The 10,000-nt window shown below is 44.2% G+C and overlaps 1 pseudogene; it reads left to right on the top strand.

Moving 5' to 3' along the window:
* Positions 1-1,503: 1,503 nt before the first annotated feature.
* LOC130128980 (putative nuclease HARBI1) overlaps positions 1,504-10,000 on the top strand; it is a 94,776-nt pseudogene continuing 86,279 nt past the window's right edge.

Genomic DNA, 10,000 nt, shown 5'->3' with positions numbered 1-10,000 from the left:
AGGATATTCAGAATTCAATCTCTGCTGCACTTTCTCCACTTATCTTATTATGTCGTGATTGGTTTGATTATTGCGAGGAGTCAAACATTATTCATTTATGTGATCTCTGTTTCTCATACAAAGCTGTCCTTTGCACAAGTATTTGCTTGCTCATATCATTAACACATCACCCTGTTGACAGGCTCAAGAGAGAAAACAGCACCAGGGGTCTCTGGGTATTAGCAACCCAACTACCCCCATGGATGTCACACCATTGTAATTAGTGGCGAGCAGGGTAGCTTGACATCACTGTTTAAGTCATTGGAGATGTCGGTATGGTGCGTCTGTGTTGGATCTTGTGTGTCATTATTTTCCATCTTGAAACCAAGGCCATACGTAATGCTTCTGAATGTATGTCCCACTTGGCGTCACCTTTTATCACATATACCTGCTCTTTCACAAGACCAGAAGTGTGAATTGCTAAAAATGATGAAAACTGTGCAATTGTGCAATAGCATTACAATATTGGAGGAATACTGCAGAAAGCTCACGTACGAACGCAGGATAAATTACATAGAAAATGACCTTAGTAAACTTTGGTGGATTTAGCAGCACTTGTAGATTATGAAATGCCCACTTATGAGAGCAGTTATTTCCTCTCTTTCCGAAGGCACAGCCTCCGTAATCCTGGCGTGTAGTATGCATAAACACGAATTTGACCTGGAAGTCGGAAACTTTTCCATTTAAAATATTGGCGTCTAACTGAACTTGAAGTAGAAGGTAAAGTGGGGATGGAATTATTTGTTCAACAGACGGTTCAGACCGAGGGGAGCAAACTTGCTGATCCCCATGAATTTAAAGAGGCTACTTTACAGGGTTAATATACATAAATGCCTTCTTAGCGACCACATTTTCATACCACTGTCATGCATATTTTCCGCTGTTTTTGAAAGTGGTCAGACATCCAGCTAGTTTTCATTATCAAAATAGCCATACATTTTGAAATCGCAGGAGTGAGGATGATACCATCTAGGAAAAACCTTAGCGTCTGTGGTCTCTTGTGGTCTATGTTATTCATAGGCGAAACCAGAAATAAACATTTGACTGAAAGCCTATCTCCACCGTTATAACAATAACTTGGTCTCCTTTAATGGCTCTGTATGTGATAAATTTCAAAGTGCCGTGATATATCAGGATAAATTATTTCTCTGTCCCTCCCAAGTGCTGAGTGAAGGGTGTATTTATACAGCACCTCCTCCCCTCTGTTCTGTGGATTTTTAGTTTCGCTCACTGCCCATGATAACGACAACGTGACTGACCTACAGCCTGCACTATGAAGCAGGATTTGGGATTAGTGAGGTAACGTCAGGTTTAACCAGGGTTTTCAGTGTCACGGCGGTGGTTCCCTCTTTTACCTGGGTACATCACCATGGTAACTGATGCTGCACACCTAACCTGCTCCAGAGCAGGTTATATTCAAGATAACGGATCAACCGCCTACTGACCAATCAATTCTCTTGGGAAATGGCTTCACCATGCCTGGAAAATCCCGTGGACCTCGGTGCGTGAATGGTGAGAGGGTCTCTTAAGAAGGCAAGAGTTTTTAGAGACCGGCAAAATCCTCTGGCTTTCCTTGATGAGTATCCATATGAAAGATATGGATTCTCAGCAGAGGGAATGGCTTATCTTTGTCAGCTTCTTGAGCCGCATGTTGCCAGTGCAACGTGTCAAAGTCATGTGCTTACAGTCCTGCAGACTGTAGTACTATGCATCGGCTTGTGTTTTTTATTTTTATTTTTGCTACAGGTAGGTTTATGTATGCTGTGGGTGATGCAGAGTACCTGAGAAAAACACGGTCAGCTGTGCAATTTGCAAGGTGGTTCTTGCCCTAATGGAGCTACCTGACGTGTTTGTTGTGTTCCCAGCCCACTTGCCTGTGCAATCTATAAAAGAGGGCTTTCATGAAACAGCAGGTAGACAATAACGTAAGTTGACTACTTCATCTATAAAAAATGTAGAACCTATGATGTTTACTGTTGTGCATTAAATGCAGCCTACTCCTTCCATAGGGTTCCCCAGAGTGATCGGTGCCATAGCTTGCACCCACATTCCCATCACAGCATGTCTCAGTGAGAACGAAGGTGATTTTGTCAATCCCAAGTCATTCCACAGCATCCCCGTTAAGGTCAAGGATAAATAAGGATACTCATTGCTTGGTCATACTGGCACATTGCCTGCATGGACACTAAGGGTTTGCAGAAAATGCAGTAGCCTGGATCCTTCCTTTTTAGCACATGTGGAAATAATCACACAGCACAGGTGTCCCAGTTGGACTATCTTTCTGTCCACCATGGAGTCCTTTCAAGAGCACATTGATGCTATATTTACTTTAATACTGTTTTCTTGTGGAAGCATTGCTAACCCCAGATGCTTTTGCAGATGACTTGTGACCATCACTGCATGGTCACCAGTGTTGAGGCAAAGTGTCCTGGGTCAGTCCAAGACTCCTGGATCTATAGGGAGTCTGCACTGTGCCACAGATTTGAGCAAGATATGGCAACTGTACATGATTTCCTCTATTTTTTTGGTCTTGTTTGTTAAAAGGCATTTTGTGATACTGATCATGGCAATATTCCCTTTTATCTTCAGAACTTTTCAGTGGATTGCTTTTAGAAAACAGGGGGTACGCATGCCAGCCCTTTTTAATGACCCAAATGCAGGTTCACGAAATTAATTCAACGTGGCCCTTACCATAAAGGGGTCAGGATAGAATGACTTTTGGAAGACTGATAGCCACTTCAGCTGCCTACGTGGGCTCAGAGTGGCCTTAGACCGGGCTTGCCAAATAGTCGCAGTGTGCGTTGTGATTCACAATATACCATCTACACTGAAGGAGAGAGCACCTCCTGTCAGCCAACAACCCCCTGATGTTGTGGACCCCGTCACCCTAGACCACCCTACTGGCAGGACTGTGAGAGACTCTCACACAGCAGTTTTTTTGGGGGGGGGATTTTTCTTCATTTTTCACCCCAATTGTACTTGGCTAATTACCCCATTCTTCCGAGTTGTCCCGGTCGCTGCTCCACCTCCTCTGCCAATCTGGGGAGGGCTGCAGACTACCACATGCCTCCTCTGATACATGTGGAGTCGCCAGCTGCTTCTTTTCACCTGACAGTGAGGAGTTTCACCAGGGGGACGTAGTGCATGGGAGGATCACACTATTCCCCTTAGTTCCCCCTCCCCCCCAAACAGGTGCCCTGATGGACCAGAGGAGGCACTAGTACCGCGACCAGGACCAAGCCGGAGGTATCTCAGGGAATCAAACCAGCGATCCCTGTGTTGGTAGGCAGTGGAATGGACCGGTACGCTACCCGGGCGCCCTTACACAGCAGTTTTGTTTGTTTTTTGCTAAAAAAACAAAACCAAACAAAGAACAGGCCTTTTTTCCCCCCATTTGCAAGTCTTTATTTTTCCATTATCTTTTTTTTTGTCCTCTTGTTCCCAGGAACAAAGAAAAAAGATATATTGTAATTTAATTTTTAGTTTAACCCATGCCTGGAGATAAATTACATTACTGAAATAACCTATTTCTGTACTCTAGTTTCTCTACCTTGAGTTTCACTTTTTTGATCCACAATTCTTTTGTACTCGGTCTTGAGTTGTAATGTCCTGGTGAGTTCTGATAACCGCACATTGTCTGCTCCTACCTGGAACAAGTCAAACAAGTTGTAAAACAGTTACTTTAACATTTAAGCACTGCCCCTTTGCAAGGCTCACTTGAAGAAAGATGCAAATGTCACTTTGTCCACCCTGTTTAAATGAAGGTAAATTCCTTACCACTTGTGATCCTCTTGGCCTAGAAGGGTCGGCCAAGGCTCAAGGGGAGGACGATTTCCCTCTTCCTGCAAAATTAACATCATAGCGATGGAAGCGATTGATTGATTTTTGGATAGAGAGCACTTGAAGCAGTTATTTGTCCCATGTGCAGACCAACACCACTGTTAACAAGTACTTAATGATAAATCAATCAAAGCCAAGTGTCCACACTCTCACCGTCTGTGTTAAGATGGGCAAATTAAAAGCTGGATGAAATTGGTAAATTGGCGTACAGACACTGTCTCTTGGTCATCTAGGGCCCCCACCTGAGAAAATAAGAAATGTAAATGGTCTATTTAATCCATGATCGGCGACCACAGATGACATGCCGGTATATATGACAGGTTGCGTTCACTGTTTCCGCTGCATGGGACAGTGGCATTCAAGTGGGTGCTGACAGCGACAGCAATGTCTCCCCATCAGCTGTGGAGAAAATAAAAACATTGGTTGTTTTCTACCACAGCAAATTATGGAAAATGTGCCGGGTATCTTCTGTTTTCTTTTTCAGTTTGCTTGTTTTGTCTGTTTTGATTTGTTGTTGAAATTGATTCAAGGCTGAGTAAAGGCTGAATAAATAGAGGTCACCGCTCAGGCAGAAATTGCACACAGCCACAATCATTAACACCCCCCCCCCCTTTCACTCTAGTTAATAATTCTTTCCATAAGCCCCATGCTACGATGTGCCTTTCATGTCTTTTCTCTCCTCTTTCATTCTCAATATCTTTTTCTTTCACCCATTCACCCTCCATCCTCCACCCCGACTCTGGCTTTTAGCAGTGTCACAGGATGTCAACAGGAGCACGGGTCTGCCTGCATGACCGAGGGATCTCAAAGGAGTCGGGGCGGGGGTGGGGGTTGTTGGGGTAGAGAGAGTCTGTCAGTCTACCCTGGAGGTACCAGCAGGGACTGCCAGAAGGTCAGCCTGTTGACGGGTGCACATTCCTGGGGTAAGTGCTCTGCTCTCCGTCCCCCTGGGAAGAAGAGGTGAGGGTCTGGTTGGAGGGAAGTTTAACAGCGTCAGTCTTCTCCTCTGACTTGGCACTGACCTGTCATGCCAGCTACCGAGAAATCACAGTGAAATCACTGCGGACACAGGAACACCTCTCGTCATTGGGCCTGTGATGACTGATTGGTGCAGAGTGCCAAGAGAAAGATGATTACGGCACAAGGACTCTCAGCTCTTACCCATTAATAAAGAAGCAGACAGAGTGCATAATTGCATGAGTATGAAGAGTAAGAAAATTCTGATTACAGTGGAGCAGTAGGGAATTCTTTTTTTTCTTCCCAATTGTATCCGGCCAATTACCCCGTTCTTCCGAGCCATCTCGGTTGCTGCTCCACCCACCTCTGCCGATCTGGGGAGGGCTGCGGACTACCACATGCCTCCTCCGACACATGTAGAGTCGCCAGCCACTTCTTTTCACTTGACAGTGAAGAGTTTCACCAGGGGGATGTAGCACGTGGGAGGATCACGCTATTCTCCCCCCCCCCCAAACAGATGCCCCAACCGACCAGAGGAGGTGCTAGTGCAGCAACCAGGACACACCCACATCTGGCTTCTCACCCGCAGACATGGCCAATTGTGTCTGTGGACGCCCGACCAAGCTGGGGGTAACACGGGGATTCGAACCGGCGAGCCCCTTGTTGGTAGACAACGGAATAGACTGCTATGCTGCCCAGATGTCCAACAGCAGGGAATTCTGTCATACATAGACTTGTAGACGTTAGGGACGCAAACACCATTTTCAACATGATCTCTCTCTCTATATGGTCATGTTGTAGGGGTAGCACTGCAGTAGCAGCCGTAATGCTGAGCAGTCATCTGTGTGTCTCTGAAACGCCAGTAGAGAATCTGTGAATCTGAAAACTACAACCCTGACTCACTGGTTTGCTGTTACCTTTGGTGGGCTACATCCAGAGGGCAACATTATATAAGAAAATACAAATAACACCACATACAGCTTTTGCAGAGACTGCCACCAAATGCCATATAAAGATGACTCTTCACGCATTTCCAGCCAGAAATGTCACCGGCACTGGCAGACATGTTTCTGCTATTTCCCTTTAATCTGATGGTAACAGCTTGCATGGCGGTTTCTTATTTCAACCTTTGCACAAAATATATTAAATGCAAGAAGTTTAGAAAGTAATGAGATAGTGTTTGCCACCCATTCGGCAGCTGTTCATCTGTGAAAAAACTGAGTGGTGTGAAAAAGCTCTTTTTTATTGTTATTTTTTATACTAATTTTGTTTTTTTTTCCTGTTGGCGCTGTTTCTGTTAGCGCTAAACAGCTACCTTGGGGTGAGGTAGAAATTGCTTTCACCCAAACCCTGTTCTACTTAAAAAAACAAAACAAAACAAAGGAAATCAGAAGCAGGAAAAAACATGATGTGGATAATTGTTGTTGGAGAAAGATAACGTGTGCTTATGGAATTGACTACTTTTTATGAAATGTGTGCACATATATTTTACAGTACGACCAAACGGTAAAAAAATCAAAACATTATTCTTGAGGCGTTTGCATCAAGAGCTGTACCTGCGCTCCACCAGCGCATGAAAAGCACGCAAAGAAATCTTCTCGCATGGCTTAATCAGGAGCTCTTCGCCTGCATATGGACCACCTCCCCGCGCGGGGTTGTAAATGACAAGCGGGGAAATGATTTGCAGAACCAAGTGACTGACACAGGCTCTGCAGCGCCTCTCGAAGAGGACTGAGAGCCCCAGGCAAACATTTGCATCAGTCTATCACTTTGAGATTAATGACAACACTTGTGACAAGGTCTTCATTCTGTCTTTATTTGTGAGGGTATTGCCGCGCATCTTCTCGCGGCCATTTCAGTTGATCAAAACAAAACTCCTAAATACACACCTGCAGAGTTGAGTGATTATGAGCTGTAAACTGCAATGGAATAAACATGAATTTTCTTATTCCCTAAATGACAGGCCATAAATGTGCCCCGTTATAGAGGCATCGTGCACACACAAAAAACGGACACCAGTGGAGCTGTTTTTATGGCTAGCTGCAATCCCATTTCAGTGGTCCCAGCAACACCTTTAACCCGTGTTATGCATTACATAACCATATCATTTGTGAAATGGACTTGGAGATGTGTTACTGACGCAGATGTAAAAGTGGGGGAAGCAGTGGCAGAATGTATTTTACATTTCTCAAGTACCCTGAACACCAGACAGTAGCTGACAAACACAGGTGGTGAGATGCTCTGCTCCTATTCCAGTCCCATCTGCTGTACCTTTTGCTCAAATTTAAATTTTAAGCATTGCAATTTAACACCAGAGTTTGAAACGGTGCCGGCCCGGGAGCTATAAAACTGCAGCATTTTACATGAAGAGCTAGATTGTTGCATATCAACAGAAATCGTGATAATGCCTATACCCAAAATGTTTTACATTAGCATGAAAGCGTGTTTATGCTATGAGTGACGGTCACCTCCCGAAGAAACAAAGCCACGAGCAACACAGCAATGAGAGGCTCAACGGGTAGCTCATAACCATTCACAAATATGAAACACTACATGTGCAACATAAAAGTACTAAGTTAAGACTCCCAGCACAAAGTGGTGGTGGAATATTCTCTGTTAAAGGGATAGGATTTGATTGACAGGTGGTATAAGTTACTCACTAGCAGTGGTATTGATGCATAGACATAACCTTGGACGATGACTCCCGTGGTCAGATATGGCTCCGGTGCATATCTAAACACCGGCGCTCCTCAACGACTAAAAGTAGTTTCAAGATAAGAGAGCGATCTGAGAGGAGAACCGAGCATTGGAAATACGTGAGTGATGTTGCATTGTTTTGTGGTCACTTTTTGTGTTTTTATTAGCTGTCCTTGTTTGCTCTCGTTAATTTTTGTGCCCATTTGGATTAGTAGCCAGATCTTTGACTGTGAGAGTCAATGACTGAGGTGATGTCCATGCATCTATCTATAAGACAAATGGGTAATTCATACCATCTTATATCAATAAATCTTATCTATCCTTTAAGTATTGAAATATACATTTTTGAAGAAGTTTTTCAACAAAAAACTCAATGAGAATGCCTTCTTATATAACCACAGAGAGCTGAATCAGTTCATCTGGACACAACGTTTATTGACAGAAACATTTCATCACTCATGTAAGTGACCTCTTCAGTCTCAACTGACTGCAGGTATCCCCATCCTTATAAACAATACAGTGGCATAACGACCGAAAACGGTTTACATGCAAATAGGTGTGACCATTAACTAGAGTTACAATGACCATGTGTACTATTCACAGAGGGTTGGGGAATGGTTGCAATCACAGCATTGTAAGATGGTGACAGATGTACTCTTAGCCCCCCCGGGTTCAGGAATGCTTGTTCTCTCTTCACATAGATGGCCTCTTTGATTCCCCGTTCAAACCAGCGTTCCTCACTATAAAGGATGTGCACAGCCTCATCCTTGAAAGAGTGGCCACTGGCCTGTAGATGGGTGTAGACTGTGGAGTCCTGGCCTGACATGTTAGTTCTTCTGTGTTGTGCCGTCCTGTTTGCCAGTGTCTGGTTTCCCCAATGTACAAGTCACGGCAATCCTCCTGGCACTTAACAGTGTACACTATATTCTTATATAATGGTGATTGGGTGGCACGGTGGTGCATGGTTAGTTTGATCACCTCACAACAAGAAGGCCCTGGGTTCAAGCCCCGTGGTAGTCCAACCTTGGGGATCATCCCAAGTCATCCTCTGCGTGGAGTTTACATGTTCTCCCCGTGTCTGCGTGGGTTTCCTGCGGGGGCTCCGGTTTCCTCCCCACAGTCCAAAGACATGTAGGTCAGGTGAATCAGCTGTGGTAAATTGTGCCTAGGTGTGTGTGTGTGTGTGTGTGTGTGTGTGGGGGGGCCCTGTGATGGTCTGGTGGTCTGTCCAGGGGTTCTCCTCGCCTGCTGCCAAATGAGTGCTGGGATAGGCTCCAGCATCCCCACGACCCTGTGTAAGGATAAGCGGTTTGGATAATGAATGAATGAATGAATGAATGAATGAATGAATGAATGATAATTGTGATAAGGTAAACCACATATGCTTTAAGAATCAGGAAACACAATCTCTTAACAGAGACAATGCATCATGTAAAGCCAAGAGCTGCTTTCACAGAATATAAATGCAAAGTATCAATTGATAATTAAAAGCCGTAATATATTGTTTACAAAATATCCCTCAGTGCAATGCTGTTGTTTTTTGTTTTTTCGGTGAGTGAAACTGACGCTGTTTCTTTCCATTACACAGCATGAGGAAGTTTTCGTTCTTGGCCTGTTCCTACAAATAAGGTTTCTTCATGAGCAAGCCAGTACTGAGCAGTTAAAATGTGTGAAATTGAATAGTTTCATTTCATTTGTTGGAGCAGTGTGTTTGGAGATCAAAGTGTAAATTTGGGAAATGGAATAAGTCCCGAAGGTATCCTCACCCCCCCCCACCCCCCCCCCCCATCCACTCGCATTACCTTGAGGTAATGACATGATAAGAAAATATTCACACTTTGGATTTCTGTATCAGTTTATTTTCTTTTCAGTCAATATCCGTTCCTTGCTGTCGCTGGACAGGCAGATTCTGAAGCGTCCTCACATCTGTCCTCTCTATCCCAACACCTGACTTTCACTCTCCTACACGCAGACTATATTATCTGCTTCAACAAGCTACGCTTTCCTACCCACACCCCCTGTACCACAGCTACGGTAAATTTACCGATATTCCTTACAACGTATTAAAGCCTTGCTCCTGCTTCCTATCCACATCTCTTCTGTTACCTGCTCAAAGGTCGTGTTTAACTACGGTCTGAAGAAAAGGTGGAACAAATAAACGCCTTAGTCGGATAACACTGAACATCGAAAGTGAACGGATGAAGTAGAAAAATGGGCTTTTGTTATGTTTAAAGCCACAATCCTTTAGATTAAAGCTTCTGCTCAATTTATTGATGCCTATGGTGATTTGGGTAGATGGTAGATGTTGGTAGATGTTTCCCCGGGTGCTGCAATAGGAAAGAAGAACTGGAGTTGGTCCCCGGGTGCTGCAGCTGCCCGCTGCTCCTATACAATAGGATGGGTTAAACGCAGAGAAAACACTTCATTGTAAGAATACAATGTTGAATAAAGTAGCTTTCATTCACAT

This window comes from Lampris incognitus, chromosome 2, assembly GCF_029633865.1.
Source record: "Lampris incognitus isolate fLamInc1 chromosome 2, fLamInc1.hap2, whole genome shotgun sequence".
Lineage (NCBI taxonomy): Eukaryota > Metazoa > Chordata > Actinopteri > Lampriformes > Lampridae > Lampris > Lampris incognitus.
Note: the sequence above shows the minus strand (reverse complement) of the source record. Positions and strands in the feature narration are given on the sequence as shown.